Below are 18454 nucleotides of genomic sequence, written 5' to 3' on the forward strand. Positions count from 1 at the left end.
TTTATCATAAGAAATTGAAAATCCAAGTTAATTTTAAACACTGTTATTAAGCAAATTTCTACAAATATTTTAATGTTTTAAACCTATGGAAGCTCATATAAAGGTTAAGATAAATTTAAAAATCATTAACTTGCATAAAAGGCAAGTGGCACTTGGGATTTAGTGTTACAAGCAAGATTTCATTTTAATTTATCCTATTTACCTAAGAATAGCAATGTTACTGATTTATTCTGAAAGAGTTTCCCCCCCACACACAGTGATTTTTTTTTTTTTTTTTTACTGTGGTAGGTAATAAAAAGGATTACAGGCCCCCAGAAGGATGAGATATCATCAGTTTGTAATCCAGCCCATGGTTTCCTAGATACCGTATTGTCTATTCTGTTCCGCTATGTGAAAAATGTTGAATATCAACAATGGGTTTCAGTGCTGTATTGTTGAGTTTTGTATGAACTAATCTAGCTTCACTAAGGAAAAAAAAAAAAAGAAAGAAAAGAAAAGAAAGAAAGAAGAAAAAAAGAGGAAAAAAAAAAAGAACCACAGCTTTGGACAAAAGTCTATAGCCAGTGCATTTGAAACTCCCCTTGCACAAGGACTGACTGTAGCTGGGGAAAGACAGTTTACTCATTTGCTCTCTCCTTTCATACAGTCAGCTGGCCCTCTTCTCAGGTGTAGATCACCTATTATCATTTCACCTGTTTTGATTCTCTGATGAGGCAAGTCCCAGGACTTATCAGCAGGGATAGGCCTCACTGCCAAGACAGCTCTGTTCAGTATTTGGAAGGTAAGCCATCTGCGCAACTTCTCTGCTGTAGTGTGCTGGCCTAGCTCTAGAAGTTTTGCAGCATATCACTTATTTTTAACTTTCACTTTTTTCTTCTCTTTTCTTCTTTTGGAGAAAGGAAGCCTGACAGGTTTCTCCGGGAAAGTGACCATCCATGGAATGAATGAAATGTTCCCTTTCTATTCCTGTAAGTAATTGACTTGTAACTAAAAATTGAACTGGCTGCTATGTCAACTGCAATGTGAGCTGCTGCTGGCACAGGTGTTGCTTACTCTTTAGCCTGGAAAGAAAAGGGGCTTAACCTGTGATTAAATTTCAAGTCAATTGACCTCAACAAGATAGTACATAATTCTCACTTGCCTACTGAATGGCCTGAGTCTCATTTTGACCCTGATTCTGGCACCTGCTTTTCTAATGTTTGGTGTAGCTAAAGCTAGAGGTTGCTCTTTTGGTTACAAATAAAGTGGGAGGAGAACAGTTCTAAGCAAATAACAAATGATGGTCAGTCGATCAAGTCTTTAATCCAGTGCTCAATGTGTTCTATTTCTTTAATGAATTAACTGTAAGTAATGTAAATTATTATTCAAACTTTTGTTTTAAAAAGTATGGGTTCATGGGCAACCATTTTATTACTAAAGACATACAGTAAATCCAAATCAGTGAATTACAAACAAGCAAAAGAGGTGAGAATTATGACACTTTCAAATCCTTAAGTTTGATTACGTAACCTATCACAGGCTCTCTAAATAAGACTTGCACTTTAATGATTTTTTTAGCCCCAGGAATTAAATAGCAGCATTGTTTTTCCTAGAATTACTACAGTTATCCAAGTAGGAGAGGAGCGAGCTTCTGTAAATAAACAAAAGACTGCTGAACTTTAGCAAAATGACCCTATTTGAGTTCTTGGAGAAAAACCTCTATTTCCAAAAAGCAAAATAAAAATTAATGACATCTAAAATTACCATTTACACTTGAAGTTATTCTTCATTTTTTGCAAAATGGTTGCACGCTAAGAACCGGTCTGTAAGAGGAGAACAGCCTGAACTGTTGTTTTTTCTTCCTCATTTCCTTTTTAACCTGAGTTAGAAGAAAGTGCTGATGATGCTTGCTTAACCCTGCTTTTAGTGCCAGGCTGTGACCAGCTCTCTGTAAAACCATTTCTGACCCTCTGCTTGCAGTGTTGAGCCTGAATTTTTCCCCTTCCTTGCCCATCACTGTCAGTCAATTATAGGATTGAACTGAACCAGAAAATCTGGTACAGTCTGGTAATTAGTACAAAGGGTTTCCAGTCTAGTGTAAAGACGGGGATGCAAGAGCCCCAGCAGCCTCAGAAATCGTTTTGATTGGCCGTGGACATTGCCTTTTAGTGCTGCTCGGTGGCTTCCTAAAGATACTGCCTCCTACCCTACAGGTCTTCTCCTTTAAGTACATTATGGACCTTTTTTAAAGTCGTGTGTCTGTGTATGTGTGTGTGTTTCTTTTTTTAGATCCAACTTCTCCCATTTTTAGTCTGTCATTTTTGCCTATCAAACAGACACATTTTGACTTGCCCAACAAAGAACCAAGTTATCAACACTCACAGAAACTGACATTTTTAATTCAGGCTTCATTATGTCTTTGAATTATGACAGTGAAGTACAAAGACATTTTAAGAGTTTTTTCATTATTTTTTTTTAATCCAGTATTGGGATGTTTATCTTTCTTTAGTATTCATATTTCCTTTTCTACTTTTATTCTCAGTAATATATAATTAGCATTATCAAAACCATCAGCTATTATCCTTTATGACTTTTGACCTTTATTTTTTTAATATGTGTCAAGCTAGAGCACTCTAAAATAAGTAAAAATGCTTTCAGACATTTTAATGAAATATTTTAGGGTTATAAAAACAATGAAATAATTTAAAACATGAATCTCTTTTAAATATCAATGTTACATGATAAACAAATAACATTATATAATAAAACTATAGTGACACAATAAATTTCAGAAAAAAATTATTTTGTAAAACAAACCTGTATTTGATGGTAAGTAAAATTTTATAATCTATATTTCATCACATTTTTAAACTACTACCATGGAGTTCTTGGCTTAATATCAATGCTATGTTTAGGTAAATCATGTATTTTTTTGCAGAAACAAACATCCTCTTTGATTATAAATGACAAAAACTCATTAGTCACATATTAAATGCAGCAAAAGTGTTTGGTAGCTTGTCAGTGTAAACAAATGCTTGCCTTCAAAAGATAGATATATGTATATTTCAGGGCAAATTTAATGTCTGACACCCTGTACAAAACTGCAAAAGCAACAGTCCCTAATATAACAGAAGCAAAAGAAAAAACAAGGTTTTTCATTTCCGAGAATGCTATCCTTAGCACAATCTGCATCATGATTTTATTCGTGATGCATGGGTGCTGTGAATCTTCTAAAGGCCCATTTACTTACCCACATCTTAATGTAGCTTTAAATATCTGTTTTATCCTACATACAATCTTAACAAAAGTAGTTATGTTACCATGTCTGGTACTGATTTTTACATGTCTGGCTTTGCTATTAAATTTCAAGAAGGTTAATATTGCTTTTGTAACCCCTGTCACAAGTAATATATTTTCCCAGTAAACATGTCATAATTTTAAAGGCTGTTCAAGAAGCAGCTTCTGTTGAACTAGTTTTGCATTCATTTTTCTATTGTTTTTTTACCCATAATATAGTGTATGCTTTGAAAAGAATACACATATTTATGTAATTAACACTTTTTGTTTTTAGTAAAACCTTGCTCATTAAAAATAAGAGAGTCTTAGAAACCGTACAAATGGGCAACTTCTCAGTGACAATATTTGCATTCAAATTTAATCCACCATCATGTTTGTATCTTGAAATGTATCCATAAAGTGACTGAGGGAAGTATACATTCTGGTAATATTTTTCTTATTTTTTAATCTAAAATATATGTTGAAATTCAAAAGGTGCTTGCCACATGTGGTATGGCAGTATTCTGCATTCTGCAACAGCTAAATGCTGTGTGAGTCTGTATAACATTACAAGGGTTCACAGGCTTTAATATGGACACAAATATTCTTTTCTGCTTCAGTCTGACTTCAAGTGATAGGAATAAGGCTTGGATAAAACTTAAAGATTATCTATCCTCATGATTTTCAAACTATGTTCCCTTGAGCTCTTGGGCTCTCTGGGGATACTTAGGGCCATGGAGGAAGGGAGGACAAGTAGCATCTTACCTCTTGCCTTTATCTGCTGTGACTATTAGAGTTCCAGGTAAGATGGGATAACCATGCTAGAAGGAAGAAGTAAATATCTTATGGGTAAAGAAAGGTTATCCATAAGATAACCAGGGTTTACTTAATGTACCACTCTGAGTCAGTAACAATGTCAATTTTTGGGCCCAATTTCTTGTGCCTTAGTCTTAAACTCACTCTACTAAACCACAATAAACTTTCCCTACACATCTATAGGTCTTTTTGCATAGTCATCCTAAACAATATTACTAAAAACACACACTAAGAGATCCATAAGTCAATGTTCAAAACCAAGATACTTACTGAGAATACAGCATCTAGGTAGGTAATACAATTGAGTAAAGGTTGTAGCCCCAAATCATGCCCTTTATTTGGCAATAACATTAAATTTTTGGTTCATTATTATAGCCCTTAGGTAAAATATTGATTCATCTATTTTTAGTAAAGTAATATTTGGGGAGTGTTTTTAAACTTTTAATCATGATTTTAAAAAAACAGAACATAAAATTAACCATCTTAACTATTTTCATATGTAAAATTCAGTACTGTTAACTGTATTCATTTTGTGCTTAAGGGTATCGTGTACAGTGAAAGAAATTAGAACTTAAATTCAAAAGAGAATTAAAGAAAGTAAAGTTGAATGAAGATGCTACTTTTCCCAAACTGTGTTTTATGGAATAGTCTTTCTATAAGGTGTGCCAAGTAAAAGAGGAACATGGTCAAATAATCTTTAAAATGTAGCATGTTATATCCTGCTCTAAGTGTACAGTGACAATTTGGACCTGAAAAACTCTGAGAAATCATCCTGTAAAGATCTCTTTGAACTTTGTATAATATGGAGTATCCTAAGCAATTTTTTCATAGACTTTCCTCACCTATTTTGCATTTTAAAAATCTATCTATTCTTCAGAGCTAATGTTTTGTTAAATACGTTTTGGGAAATTCTCTAGTAGAACTTTTGCAGATTAAAGAAAAAGACCTACAAGGTAATGTTTATGTTATTTATGCTAGCTGGTTCTGTATTTACCCATCCTTTATCCTCGATTTTTTGGACAGGATATCAATAGACATCCCATTAATTCAATCACTCAACAAATATTTAGGCACAATACTAAATGCCAGGAGTACAGTAGTGAGGAAATCAATCAAGGCCCACGATCTTACAGAGCTTCAGGAAAAAAATCACCACAAGTGCTCTAGTGTCTGAAAAAGAGAGAAAAGGAAATAGAAGAAGCACAAGCAATTTTAGCTGTCTCTGGCACTCACATCTGGTTATTTTTGCTTTCCCTAATTCCAAAATGAGAGAAGAGGGAGAGGAAAAAAGAAAAGCAGAATATCAATGCAGAAGTTTACAATCTGTTCTTTGAACAGAGATATGCCATATTCTCCTGAGGTCTACTTGTGCATCAATTAGATCTATGGTAATTCTCTAATAATCCAAAGATGGGCTTCCTTGCTTATAACGAGGGAGATGGGTAGGAATGGAAAGAAAGAAAAGAAAGCAAAGGAGGAAGGAGGGAAGGACTGCCGAAAGGAAGGGAGGGAAGAGGATGGCGGGGAGAAAGAAAATACAACACAGTGTTTTCTGCTCTTTCTTCCTATTGTAACTGCTTAGTTATTAATGTTACCTTCTATGTAATTCTTTTTCAAGTGTAAGCTAGAGACCTTGCTTGTTCAATGACAGTCTGCATGTCATCACTGTCTTTCTAATAATTCAAGATTATCCCTCCATCAGATTCAAGCCCTACTTCTGTTAGGAAATATTTTCTCTAATTAACTAGCCAACCTACTAGCTCAGGCTCTGACCTCTATACTGGGGAATCTGTGTCTTCATCTGAGCAGATATCTCCTAAGCAAAGGGAAAGACAGGCCCGTGGGTTCAGCTAGTACATGATTCTCTAGAACTATCCCAGACCGAGAATGCCTACACAAAACATAGACGTAGTCCTACCAAAAGATGTTCTTGAAAGGTTTAGGAAGAGCCTTGCCGTCTTACTGGAGGGTCTCCTCAGGTCCTGTTTTCTTGAGTAGAAGTCAATGACCTGAGGGGTAGCTCCTGAATATGCTACTTGAATGTAAATATTGTAGGTTACTGGTCTTTGATCATAGAAATTTAGGAAGAAGGAAAGACTGCAAAATTTAAAAGAGAAAAATAAAAAAGCTTACAACTAAGAGAGAAAAAAGGAAGACCTATGGTTTCTTGGCTACATTTGCTATCACTGATGTGCCACAGGTGATTCTGTAAATTGGTTCTGACCTGCATTCTCTAGGAAATCACAACTTCATTTTGTTCTTTCCCTCCAACTCCTCCCAGCAATTCCTTCAATGGAAATAATGTGAGATAATATCATTGTCAGAATACTATGAGGAAAGAACTTAGTAAAGAATTTGGGATCTTCAAGTTTAAAATTAAGAGCTGTGTTAGTCTGGTTTCTTGCTCTAGTTAGCTGGGAATCAATTCTCTAATTCATTCTCCTCTCTGTCATTTGCCTGTTGATAATATGCTCGGCCACTGCACTACTTGTCCTGTTTTATTCCTTTTAATTAACTTTTAAAAATCAATTATGATTACTTGCATGGATTTCTATTCTCTCTTCTCATCAAATTTGTTTGGCTTATTTTTTATTTACACACCACTACCCACTGCTGTGAATTAACAATAACAAAAAATCTGCACTCCTCCCTTCTACCTCTTGAACTGGAGAAACAGTTAGCTAATAAGAGGCTAAATGAGCCTTAGAGTATAGAGAAGCAGGAATCCTTAAATTATTTAAATTGAAAAATGGCTGGTTTTACAATCAGAAAAACTCAAGTGGACTGTAAGCCCTACTTGATTGCCCCCCCCTTATCTGGATGATCTTGTAATGACAGCTGGAGTTATCTACCATCAGCATCACTGTCCACAAAAGCGTCTCCTCTCTCTGCTCCACTCTGCAGCAGCCCTGGGGAGCTGGAGTTATTTCAGGGGAGAGGGTCCTAGAGGACTGGAAACTGTATTAAAATGCAAAGCTGTTTCTAGTGACAATAAAAGCTCAGTAAACAGTGACAGATCTGCAGACTAGAAAACTGAGATTTCATACAGTGCCACCAATAGCCTAGGGTCAGTGTAAAATAAAAAGCAATGTGAAATAAAGAGCAGTGTAAAATAAAGACTAAGAGCTGGAAGGAAAGGAAAATATCATGTTTCAATGTTAGCAGTGCAACAAATGCCGTGTGTCAGACCAGGCCTTGCAGATTTCTGTCTCAGGAAGCAACCCAGTCAAATGTATTGTGGGAAGTCAGGATAGTGTCTGCTTTGAAAGATTAGGGAAGTACCCCCCAAACATTCCTGATTTTCTCTCCATAAGCAAGTTTTTCTTGAGCTGTATCCATGAATTTTCCGAAACTTTTTGTTGCTAATAGTAGTAATAAGATGGTAACAGCAATCTATCACACTTTTTGAAAGTCCTTCACCTTCATTTGCCATACTGCCACGAGGAATCAAATCTTCAACATATATTTTACGTTACTTGCCCAATTTAATCGATTGCATTGTAAAATCAAATCAAATTTATTTGACATTGTGTCCATTTAACTCAAAGGACTCCACATGTATTACTCACTAATAAGTTGAGAAGCTGAAAAAAGACGCCAAAGTATAATTAAGTCATTTGTTACAAACAAGGAAAATTAAAAACATGATTCAAGTGATTTCAATTTGAGAATGCTAAGCTTTTCATAAATCCCTCTTCGTTTATCTTGCATTCAAATTCCTTACTAGAAAAAAAATTAAGCACATAAGTAATAAATAATACTTTAAATAGCTCATACTCATAAAAATCAAAGTAGTATGTTCCCTGTGATTTGAAAACTTTCTCAGGAGAGATTTATTAATATTATCATCACCACCATGACTACTACCTATAGCCACTTATTGAGTGCTTACCATATTTCTCCCCAGCCCTTCTTTCTCCTCCAAGCCTCATCTTTAAGCTTATTTTCCCTTCTGCTCAGGAACCTTGAAAAGCAAAAAAAAGCAAAAAAAACAAACAAACAAAAAAAAAACCCAACAACAATGTGTTGATCTAAATTACCTAACTGACAATTTCTCTTTTTATTCAACTAGCAAGTTCAGCTAGCAAATGAAAAAGCTGAATGGAGTACCCCATTCCTTCATGTTCAGCAGAAAATATTAAAATTACTGGTCAGATCACAATTACTCAAATTATCAGAAGAATTCCCTAAGTATGTAATACTTTTGTCCTTATTTTTCCTAAAAATATTTTGTTTACATTTGACCTGTTTATATACTGATTTTTGTGATGATAAAGACTGGTAGAGTTACTTAAGATGTTTTTTCTATTTTCAGTTCAGAGATGCCTTAAGGTGTGACCTTGTACACCAGCTTCCTTCCCCAATGTAAGAAAACAAGATCCTCTCTGTCCCCAAAAACAAGACTGGGCACTGGAACACAGAGAGGCCCCTTTGTCCAGCTCCCTCCACCACCTCCATTAATATGCACTACTGCAAATGAGGCCCAGTGAGGAACTCTTTTGACTTAGGAGATTGGATTTTTTGCAAAACCCCAATCTTTGTTCCACAGGGACACATGTCAAATGACAGCCCCTCACAGTAATTGTAACTCCACCATGTTCTCCCATTCAGGACAGTGTCCTGGTGTGCAAGTGAGTGAAAACAATGCTGTTACAAGGATAACCTTGAGTTTTCTGGAATTAATTCTTAAACCCGAAAACTTATCATTTCATGTTTCTTGTAACATATCTCAATCACAGCAGATCATGACACACACACCAAAGTCTTGTGGATAGTGGGGTTGAAAATATCCATTTAGCACAACTAACAGCCAAATAGGAAGAGCTAATAAATGAGGAGATCCTTTATCCCTAGAGCTAACCAGAGATGCAAGAGAGCACTCTGAACTACCACTGCCTCTTAAGAATCTTTCAGTAAATGATAGGATCAAATCCTACTGCTCTGCTCCTTCCAGCCTGGTACCTTTCATACCAAGTTGGCTCAACAGCCTTAAATTTATGAGGCAGGGCAGGACAGAGGATGTTTACATTAAACTAGATTTTAAATAACCTTGTGTGTGTGTGTGTGTGTGTTAGTTGCTCAGTCGTGTCTGACTCTTTGTGATCCCATGGACAGTAGCTCATTAGGCTCCTCTATCCGTAGAATGCTCCAGGTAAGAATAGTGGAGTGGGTTGCCATTTACTTTTACAGCAAATAAGCTTAAGATACCAAAATATTCTTAACAGTATGAAATTAATCATATGCCCTGTGACTCAATTTCTTTTTATTAACTGCATTTTTGCCATGGGTTAACTTCGACTTTACACTGAAAAAAAAATTAATTTTGAAATTTTCAGTGCTCAAAAGTGCAATGACTTTCTGGAGAGCTTTTAAAAAGACAAAATCAGACTCTCTGAGAATGGGACCAAGTTATCAGTAGTTTTTAAAGCTCCACAGATGATTCCAAGGTGTAATCAAGATTAAGACCCACCGGTCTAAGGAGGGGAAAAGGGCAGGAGAGGGAGGTTAGTACACGGCGATATTGAGAAACTGTGGTCATGCAATTATAATTGGTGTTATTTAGATTTGTCAACCTGATATTCTTAGAGCTGCCAATGACATTGGAGATGGGCCTAAGATGTTCCCCAATGGCAATCATTTGCTGTCTCCCTGTGCCTCTATCCTTGGAGCCTTGTATCCCTGGGAGCCAGGGCAAAAAGGAAGTGCTGACTTCTGCATAGCTGCAGAATTCTCTTAAAACAGATTCATTAAAATCTTTCTCTACTTCTTTCTCTTTAGAGGCAGGTAGAGGTAGATAGTCCTATACCTACTACAGACTTCCTCAGAATACACAGATTCAGACTAGAATGAAAAAAAATATATATATATGGTATTTCTATTGCAAGCAAGGTGCTAACTTAGGTATTAGATGTGCCTCCATTTTACAGGTGAAGATACTGAGAAAAAGCAACATAACAAAGCTGCTCAAGGTCATACAGCTAAAACGTATCTAAATCTGGACTTTTTACTTTAAGACAGATGGAAAACTGACCACGGGTCACCCCAGCCATTCATGGACAGCTGTCTGTGTCAAAGCAATTCTTCATTCTTTAGGTAGAGAATCAAATTATTATGTTAATTGTGTTCTTTGCTAGTATGTGTAAGCAAGCATTATACTCACAGACATAGAAAAAAATCTTAGTATTCAGACACCACTATGGTATATTTGTCCTCTTTTGAAATACCATCACTAGTTCTCATAACCAATTTAAGTCTATTGGAGTTTCTTTGATTAAAAAAATGTTTGAAATAGCTAAGAGAACCCAGCAGATGCATCTAAGCTCAAGCTTACATGGAACCTTTGAAAACAGTGTATGACTCCTTTATATAACCTTTCTTTTTTTATTATTTTTTTTTAAATTTGTGCTTAGTCGCTCAGTCATGTTTGACTCTGCAACACCATGGACTGTAGCCTTCCAGGCTCCTCTGTCCATAGGATTTTCCAAGTAAGAATACTGGAGTCAGTTGCCATTTCCTCTTCCGAGGGGATCTTCCTGACCCAGGGATCGAACCCAAGTCTCTTGTCTCTCCTGCATTGGCAGGTGGATTCTTTACCATCGTGCTAACTTTTTTGATACTGAACTTTTAAATTTTTATTGGGGTATAGCTAACTTACAATGTTGTGTTAGTTTCAGGTGTACAGCAAAGTGAATCAGTTATACATATACAAATATCCATTGTTTTTTAAGATTCTTTTCCCATATAGGCCATTACAGAGTAGAGTTCCCTGTGCTATACCGAAGGTCCTTATTAGTTAACTGTTTTGTATATAGTAGTACAGACATGTTAATTCCAATCTCCCAATTTATCACCCCATCACCCCAGAGTAAATGGAAATCTTGAATTCATGGTGCTAGAAGAGGAAAAAAAAAAAAAAAACATCTTGTATGGTCTCCCTGTGAAGTCCTACTTTGTGAGCATAACTGGGATTTGGCGTCAACCCCAAACAGCTGGAGCCATCTGTTTCCTATTTTATAAACTTTTACTCAACCAGAAATCACTAGCTACCTAAAGAAACAGCCTAAGGTAAAACTTGCCCTTTACTCAAGCACTGCCTTGAGTAAATTGTGTCTACTATGTGCTGGGCACTGTTGCTCTAGCTATTTCATTTTTACCCCTTTCCCAACTTACTGGCTCTCCTGTCCCTCTTCTTCTCACACTCCCAAAGGCCTTTTCTCTGTCCTTCTACACCTCGGAGCCAAAACCTGCTCCTCGATTTTTCATTTATCTGAAGGCAAAAGTACTTGATAACAGCTAACAATAATTATGATTTCCAAGGTGATGTGCATTTTCACAGTGATCAAATTCTTTATGCTAAAAGGGCAATGGTCTTATAATTCCAAGCAATGGTTCCCTGGAGATTGATGAAGCTTGCTCAGATCTTGTCACTTCATGGCGGCCTATGGCTCTCCTGAGGTCAAGTCCATGCCTTTCCAAGTTTTTATCCCAAGTACTTGGCATAGTGACAAACATATCTGGCACTCAATAATGAAGGAAGCTCTGGCCTGAAGCAAGCAAGTTACAATAACAAATTGCTGACACGGATGAACGAGAAGGTGCTGGGTTAGTTTTGAGCCAAAACACCATCAGGAGAGGCCAGGTGGAACAATAAGAGGAGATAACCCAGAGCCATCATTTGAACTCTCCTAGAAGCCTGTGTCAGTTTTGAGAGATTCTTGGGAGTTCCCATTAGCTCTAGGATGTACAGATCTGGTTTTACTTAGAAGCTCTGCTACTTTTCAATTTGTTGAATGGAACTGGGATAACAAGTAACTGAATCATTTTCAAAAAAATCCATACTGAGCACCTACTATAAGCCAGGAATGCTGCTAGGCATTGCAGATACAGCAGCATAAAATCTAGCTCCTGCCCTCATAAAGCTAATATTCTACTTAAAGAGTCTGGTGTGAAAGCATTAATTACATAATTTAGTATTTAGATGGAGTCATATTCAGCGCTACAAAGGAAAATTGCAGGGTGCTAAGAAAGCATATAACAGAGGGACACGATCTAATACAGAAGATGAGACAAAGCTTCTCAGGAAAAAAAAAAGTCATTTAAGCTGATTCCTGAAAGATAAGGAATTAGGAAAGGAATTACGTAGGTAGAGTAGACATTTCTAATAAGTACCTTTACCATGCGATACACTAGGTACACTAGAGCTAATCCTGAGAACTGTCTCAACTCCTTTTCTTGATGTTGTTCATGAAGTAAAACTTTTGAGACCTCTGCAACAAGTTAGCCTATTCAAGGCTCTGAATTCAGACAAAATGAAACACTGGCATAGGAACAAAAAATCATTTCCATAGAGTCAACAACTTGCTGAGGCACATACAAGTATACTGGGATCCCATCCGTGACTGCTCTTCTGTGCTCTCACCTAGGTTATTAGCATGAACGCCCCTTTGACTTACCCCATCAGCAGGCCAGCAGCTTTCAAATTCTAAAATTACCACAGACTAGACTTTCGATATGGTTCTATCCAAAAACCTTGGGCAACAGAAAAGGAATTAGGAAAAAGGAAATGAGACAAGGCCCTGAAGACCTCAGAGAGAGTCTGATCTGTGTAAGGGGTATTTTAACCATTCCACCCACCCTTCTTTTAATATGGAGCCAATTCTTTGTAAGTTTGCAAAAAGACATTTCCAAGCTCATCATGCTGTTTTATACATCACCTTTCCTTGGCCCTTGGTGCCCTTCTTCAGCTAATTAAATTCTTGTTCCTAAACTTTAACCTCTGGTATTTTATCTTCTTACCTTACTGTCCCAATCGAGATCTCTCTTTTTTGTGCTTTCATAGAATGCTGTACTTTTATACCTCATCAGTTATAATAACTGATTTACTTATCTGACTCATCTATTTCTTGTGGGAGTTAGTTCCTTAAGGGCAAAGCTCATTTTTAATCATTTTTCTATCCCTAGTTTCTTGCAGAGTACTACTTTTAAAATCCACTGAATGAATTAATGCTCACGTATGATACTTAGCCTCTAGACAGACATGGAGATTTAGATTTTATATATCTCGTAAATGCACATGGAAGCCTGGCGTGCTGCAGTCCATGGTGTCTCAAAGAGTTGGACACGACTGAGTGACTGTGAAATGGACTGAACTATCTAGTAAATAAGTCTTGTTTTGTATACAGGAAATTTTTGACTCTTACCAGCCTGAAATTCTCCGTTTAGAGATAAGTCTGCTGTGATTATCTTAACAAGGTTGTTGCTCTATAGTCTTCCTTTGAAAACATCCTAAGAACTAAGTAGACCAGTATACATGGCCCCACTGACTAATAGATCAGTAAAGCAAGACAGCAAAAGAGGCACAAATGTATAGAACGGACTTTTGGACTCTTTGGGAGAGGGAGAGGGTGGGATAGTTTGGGAGAATGGCTTTGAAACATGTATACTATCATGTAAGAAACGAAGTGCCAGTCTATGTTCAATACAGGATACAGGATGCTTGGGGCTGGTGCATGGGGATGATCCAGAGAGATGATATGGGGTGGGAGGTGGGAGGGGGATTCAGGATTGGGAGCTTATATACACCCATGGTAGATTCATGTCAATGTATGGCAAAACCAATACAGTATTGTAAAGTAAAATAAAGTAAAAATAAAATATTTTTTAAAAAGAAGAACATGATTAGTTTTGATGTTCAACACTGAATAAGATTCAACCATATGCATAAGTCTGATCTTTCAGATAGTGCATTTTAAATAACTTCCATGTTTCAAATTCCAAGCTAGAAGCAAGGAAAGAATAAACTATGCCTAGCGAGATACTCATCAAGTAGTAAATACTTAAATATTTATTTAATGAGAAAAAGAAAAGATACATTAATAAAGGAATAACTAGGTACAAGTATAAATATAGCACAATCCACAGGAATCAAGTTATAAATTAGAATAAGAAACTTATCATTGCCAAAAATGACTAAGCCATCAAACATAAAAAAATAAAAGCTATTGGAGAGTCACATGGAATCAAAATAGAATCAAAATATCTTTCAAATATTGAAAAAGAGTGTGTCTGAAAAAAAAATACTAACCTAGAGGAGGCAAAATTTGGTAAATGAGGAGAATATATTATAAACTCTAAAGAAATCCCCATGCTACCCAATCTTTCTTCTCACACCCATCCTCCTCCCCATCCACCCCAACATACACAATCACCATCCTCATGTACACACATCATGGTTGTCTTGTCTATCTTCTCTTCCTAAAATAACTTTGATCTGCAAAAGAGGAAGTCAGAGATGATAGGATTAAAAAAAGTTTCCTCCAGCTAAAATTCTCCTCTTCCAGTTCTGCCTATTATTCTTCAAGAAATGTGAAAGTAAAAGTTTCTCAGTCATGTCCAACTCTTTGGGATCCCATGAACTATAGTCCATGGAATTCTCCAAGCCAGAATACTGGAGTGGGTAGCTGTTCCCTTCTCCAGGAGGATCTTCCCAACTCAGGGATAGAACCCAGGTCTCCCACATTGCAGGCAGATTCTTTATCAGCTGAGCCATCAGGGAAGCCCAAGAATACTGGAGTGGGTAGCCTATTCCTTCTCCAGTGGATCTTCCCATCCCAGGAATCAAACTGGGGCCTCCTGAATTGCAGGCAGATTCTTTACCAACTGAGCCACTAGGGAAGCACCATTATTCTTCAAAGACTGGCGTAATTGCCACCTCTTCTATGAAAACTTTTTTTGATCTACTATATAGTCCCCTAACTAATTGCCTCCTTCCTCTGCACTATCACCACAACTTACCTCTTCCCCTCTTTTGCAATTATTTTATTACAATCTTTTATTGCAGTTGCTTCCACCTGTCCTTCCTCTAGGACAGCAGCTTTGAAAGAGGTGCTGGGTCTCTTTTACCTTTATATTCTGTGCTCCCTCCCTCTGTTCTTCATTTCTAACCCAGAATCTGGCAAAAAGTAGGAACTCAGAAAATGTTGTATGGAAAGGAAGAAAAAGAAAAGAGAAGTTTATTTCTGATGAAAAAAGCCATTTGTCTTTCTTCAAAATATTTTGTCTTTTCATATTCAGGGGCAGCCTTTTATCCCCGAGGTGTTAGGGCGTGTGCCCTTAAACACCTTACTTTGGCAAAGAGCCCAAATTCCATTTCCAACCAGCTGAGTCATTTTCAGTTTCTTTGTAGTTCATTCATGCTTTCCGCCTTCATTGGCACATTAACATTTCATGGTGAGTGGGTCCTGTTCAGCTGGCAGCCCCTCAGCCCCACACCTCTAAGCTGTGCTCACTTCACTAGTTCCCTCTCTGTCATCAGCATCATCTAGCTGGAAGAGTTGTCTGTCTGCTGTTGTCACACCTAAGTTTTGATACTGAACAACATGAAGCAAACTCAGAGACTGAGAGACCTCTGTTAGAGGCTATTTTCTCTCATATGTTTTTTTCAAAAGCACCTAGTTTAAGAAAATAAGAGAAATACAAATAATGAAAGCTAATATCGGCTTAATTTAGTGTCTTGTTAAAACCTCTCATGTTTATTCTTCTCAAATACCTATACTCTGTACCTCCACGTCGTCTGCAACAGTGACACTCAGTGAGCTTCTAGCTTGATCTTGTTTTGTAGGTAATGAATTTAATATCTTAACCTCAAAAACAGTAATACTCCATGAACAAATTTAGTAACTAAAAATCTAGCATCTCTAAAGCATGGCATACAAAGATTTCTGCTCATTGACCTCCAAAAGGAAATCATACATGCATACACAATATAATATCTGTTAGAAGGTTAGCATTTCAGGATTGACTTTCATGCCCTTAGGCCCTTAGTAGGTGTTCAATAACTCCCCACAGAGACACTGATTCGTTTTAGTAGCTTCCTGTTATTTCCAAAGAGACAGTATTTTCCAGACTTTTCTGATCAACAAATGAAATGTACATTTTTTTTAAAGCTGTAGAAATAGAATAATTCATATTGCAAGGTTATTTATTACCAGCCAGACCCTCATCTTGCTCTACGGGGCACTGATAATCACCTATTTCAGAAGCCATTAGCCTTCTGTGTGTTGTAAAGCACGCTTCACTGTAACGTGTCTATGCCTTTGTATTCTAGGGGGAGGAATGGTGTGTACTGAAGTAACAGACCTCTGTTGACCAAGTAAGAAAGTCTTTGATGCACAAATAGTACATTAAACTGCTTTTATTTGTTACTGTTGAAATTAAACAGTTTGTGGAATCCCTGCCTAAGTATGGGAACTTACAAAACCTTTGAGAATATGTACATTAATTCAAATTTTAATGTTACTCAAACACAGACTTATAAGGAAAATGCACATTGAAAGGAGGTAACAGTCAAAGCTTAGGCACTTATAGGAGGACAGCAGGAGCTGGATTTAACAATGATTTTAGAATCACTGTTTTTTAAAAAGGAGGCGAAATATTGCTTTTACTGTTTTCAGATAATAATGACTGTTGTTGCAAATTATAAAATTTAATTAGCTATATAAATGCCAGAGGAACAAATAGTGTGCTATTGTCTTGATATCTTTCCAGAAATTAGTCTTTTAAAATAAATTTGCCATATTAATCATCTAAAAATATTTTTGATCACTGAATTAATAGTTTGCAGCCTGTTTTCAGGTACTCATTGCCATAGGTGATTGCTTCTTAATTACTACATGGGTTCTTTCTATTCACTCATATTAATTCATGTTTTCTGGCACAGTCCCAAAAGGCAGCCTTGCCCTATATCTTCTAATTACTTCTATAATTGAATTTGCCCACTTTTTCTAACCTATTTTTTAAACTGACTGTGTTTGTTCATGGTTTATTGTGTCTTTTTTGTGTCAGTTCTCTGCAAGCAGAATGTACATTGATTCTTTCCTCGTTTCTCATTAATTTTCAAGAGCTTTGCTGCATGTCTGTTTTTTCAGTCTGTCAGACCTATTGCTGAACCAAAAAAAATAAAAAGACTCTTATTATTAAAGGTTAGGTAAAATAGACTGAAGTTAATTAATTCATTAGTAACTCTGAGCCAATTACTGAAGCCTTCTCTTATTTATATACTTGTTAACAAGACAGAAATGAGAAAGGCCAATTACAGACACATGTCCTTCAGAAGTTCAGCAAACCCAGAGCTTATGCATTTATCAACAGTCATCCAAAAAATATTCAGTTCATCAATTAGATATGTGAAACTACATTAAAAAATTTTTTGACTAACATTCTATTCCATTCTGTTGATAAATTCTAACATGTTTTTGCCCCCTCCAGATAGATATCTTTAATCTGTCTAAATTCTTCTAAAATTGTCTCAGTGTATTACTTAGCCTTACAGCAATTACAAAAATAGAAAAAAAAATATTTTCTGGTTTGCAGCATTTTCTTCTTTATAAGCTTTTAACTGATAAAAGCTCAGATAACTGATTAGCAGATTTAATATACTAGAACTCTTTAAATATATTCCACTTGATTTTTATTATGTCAAAACTTTCCAACATGCAGAAAGGCAGTTTTTCCCAGATTTTTCCTGGTGACCAATATAAAAAAATGTAACTTGTTCATCCATACAAACTACCTTCACAGTACATACTATAACCATTACTTCCCCTTCCCTACCTCAGAAATATTTTAATTTAAATGGGTTTGGAGGGAAGAGGGGTGATCAGTGATTGATTAGTTTTTTTATACATTTATATTCTCTTTATAGGTTTGTGTCACCATGGGACCAACAAATCAACAGAATGAATTGACACTAATGTCTCAATAAACTGGTTGTTTGGTGAAATTAAAACTTGAGGGGTTTTTTTTCCTCATTTTTTCTTACTTTTGAAATATTGTATAGACGTGGTTTTCCACAGTCAAGTGATGCCAGGGTTACTGCTCCCTTAGTTTTCCCACAGTTCCAAATGTATTCAAACTTAATCTATTATTTGATAACATGATAAAAACAGTGACAGTATTACAAAATAAGAAAGAATCTCAGCAGATGGTTAGTTCAGGTCTTTGATTCTTAGAAGACCAAAGAATAAAATTTTATAAAAGGTAGTATGCCTTTCCTGATACTTTCTACATCTGAAGTTAATACTTTCTTGCCTCTAAATTTTCCTATCCTCCTATTTATAACCATTTTATGAAGTTTTTCACTTTTTATGGTGCATTACAATAACTTGTATCTTTTTTTCTGCTGAATTGTTACTTAATTGAGGAAGAAACTGTGTTTTATGCACTCTGTAGCCCTAATACTTAGCACAAAGCCTGGCAAATAGTAGGCCTTCAATAAATACATACCAAAAGATTTAGGAACGAGGAGTCCATAATCTCCTTTTAACGTGTTGGTTGTCTAACCTCCCTCACTGTCTGGGCTAATTAAAGAGTCTCCTGCTTGAAA

The 18454-nt window shown here is 36.3% G+C and overlaps 1 long non-coding RNA gene across 1 annotated transcript; it reads left to right on the forward strand.

Annotated features, from left to right (window-relative positions):
* The first annotated feature begins 203 nt into the window (after positions 1–203).
* Positions 204–17857, forward strand: LOC120871606. Its single transcript, XR_005723072.1, has 4 exons — positions 204–781; positions 900–968; positions 16178–16222; positions 17774–17857. It is a non-coding gene; the product is annotated as an uncharacterized LOC120871606 (long non-coding RNA).
* Positions 17858–18454: the final 597 nt, after the last annotated feature.

Source organism: Oryx dammah, unplaced genomic scaffold (assembly GCF_014754425.2).
Source record: "Oryx dammah isolate SB20612 unplaced genomic scaffold, SCBI_Odam_1.1 HiC_scaffold_2, whole genome shotgun sequence".
Classification (NCBI taxonomy): domain Eukaryota; kingdom Metazoa; phylum Chordata; class Mammalia; order Artiodactyla; family Bovidae; genus Oryx; species Oryx dammah.